The following is a 2,724-nucleotide window of genomic DNA, read 5'->3' on the forward strand; positions in this document are numbered from 1 at the left end:
GCAGTGCCACTCATGCCCTCTTTGTGTTTGTGAAAATGCTCAATAGGATCACTTATTTTAATATGTATTAATGCAGGAAATTAAGTTCTTCGCTCTGTTACTATTTCCAGCAAATTAAATAGAGCCGGATGCTGCTGCACGGAATTGAGCGTAGAAATTTTCTTAAAGAGACTCCAATTTTTCTTCCAGCGAAAAAGTATTAAATTGATATTTTCCAACTTATAAATTTACTCACATGCAGGAAGAAATATTGAAAACTTAAAAAACTGATGGCATGGTTTTCTTTTTAGATAATTTGTAGTGTGTACATGAGCCCAACAGCAAGATGAAATGTTTGAAGTTCCATTTAACAACTGCTGCTCGCAAACTCCAATTGTGTACACTGCAGTAGTAGAGGTCACTATGCTTGACCAACTTCAATGAGAAGGGATATAACAATAAAAAGATTTCATAAAAGTAAAATTATAAATTAACATGATTTCATCTAGTATATTAGATTTATTTTATAATAAAAATAGTTTAACAATCTAACGCACCACATCAAATTACGCCAATTTGTGAATTTATTTTTATGATATTTTTTTGTGGTTAAAGCATTTCTCAAATTTAAGATCTCTCCATTTTAAATAAAAAAAAATGATTATATCTTTAATTATTTTACTTGTTTTTTTTTTACATCAATTATTTTACTTGTTGATAAATTAATGTTAGTGATTAAAATACTTAATATTTTAATTTAATTGGAGATTATAATCAAATTTCGGGTGAAATAAAAATATAATTTTCGCCTGTTAATAATTATGCCGATCGAGAAGATTTTTGTCATAATTAAGAGTCCATAATCCAATGAACTAATAACAACGGAGCATATTATACACTCAAATCGGCTGATTTAAGATGAACGTGCTCATGAATAGGACTGTCTGGTAGCCATTGATCTGGACTGGCATGTTTGGATAAAGAGTTGGAACTAGAATTTTGTAAATAGTACTAAAATTGTTGGAATTAAAATAGTTTATTGGATTTTGAGAAATGAGTGAGAAAATATTGAATATAATTTTTATTTTGAAACTTGAAAAAGTTGTATTTTTTATTGTTTTGAAATTTCAAAAACTTGTAATGATTTGATAAAAAAATCTAATTTGAAATTGAAAATTATTTTATATTTAGATGATATTTGGGAAGAAAATTATAGAAAGTTTTGAGATGAGATTATCAACTCATCTCATTTCTCAAACATGACCTTAATATTTTGTTAACGAGCAACTTTGTTTTTACTGTTCAATAATCAATATTTATTAGCCTTTTATATCATTTCTATATTTGGCTAAATTAGACCAAGATCTACCCAAAACTTAAAAAGTAGAAATGATTTGACCTAAAAAAAAATTCACAACCCTACAAACTATATATTTCAGATTGTAAAATTAATTTTACTTCATATATTTTAGAGCTTATGTTAGAGTTAGTAAAAATAAAAGGGCTTCAGATTCCAATCATACTTGATATAAAAAAATGGGACTCCAACATCGAAAATTCAAACTCTAATCCAATTCTAATATTTCAAGTAGTTGAGTTTTTACATAATTTAAATTAAAAAATAATTGTAAAATATTTTTGTGGGTTTGTGAATCTGTTCTGTAATAGTGATTTTTGTAGGTTTGTGATATGTTTTGATGATTGAGTACGTGATAGTGATAGTGATAGTGATTTTGTAGCTAAATTAATTCGAATTGGAATCCTAAATTAATTTAGGGTTTTGAAATTATATTCCTACGCACTAAACTTGTTGTGTAATGGTCGAAATCTCACATCCCTCATTTTGCATTTCTCTTTTCAATTAAATATATATATATATATATATATATATATATTGCTTATTAAAGTAGTACATAAAAACAAAGAACTAAGATTCTTCGCACCCTTCTATAGGAGTGGCAAAGTGAGTGGCATCATGAGACTTATTATTATATTTTTATGATAGTATGATACAATTATATTTGGGGAAGGGGGATTAATGAGTCACATGGCTGACATTTTATGGTTGCTGATCATTAGCTTCTCCACATCTTAAATCTCATTTTTGAGCATAAACAAAATGCAATCCTAAATTATAATTGTTTCCGCTTGCAAGTCAAGAGTTTCTTGGTGGTTTGGTTGATCTCTGACTCATTAAATTAATCTTCAATAAATGTTGTTCACTAGTACTCATATTATGTATATGCAATTGATGAGATGAAAATTTCCCACATAAATGACTAAAAAATCTTTCTGTCTCCACTCCATGATCATAATCAATGATACTCTTTTATTATCAACAATATTTCGACCCCAATTTGATATGAATGGGTCTGCGACTGATCTGCGCATACAATTATTTCTTTTTTTTAAAAAAAAAAGAACAACTACAAGCAATAACAACAATGACCATTATGGAGGGCCGTAAAATACTACAAAATATGAGAAAGTGGGTAAGATGTGAAAAACCGGAGTAAAATCCCACAAACCATCTTTGCTCCATCCCAACCTCCTCTTTCCCAACCCACCACCATTTTTTTCATCAACACTACTTGATGCATTAATGCTGGTGAAGTTCCCTTTAACTTAGATCATCCAAAAAACAAAACAAAACAGATCAATAAAAAAGAAGTGCATCATTTTCATGCCAAATGTGGATCATTTTCTTCTTAGCTACTAGCTCAGGGAGGTCGTGTGTGTCGGCCT

The sequence above is a fragment of the Juglans regia genome, chromosome 5 (assembly GCF_001411555.2).
Source record: "Juglans regia cultivar Chandler chromosome 5, Walnut 2.0, whole genome shotgun sequence".
Lineage (NCBI taxonomy): Eukaryota > Viridiplantae > Streptophyta > Magnoliopsida > Fagales > Juglandaceae > Juglans > Juglans regia.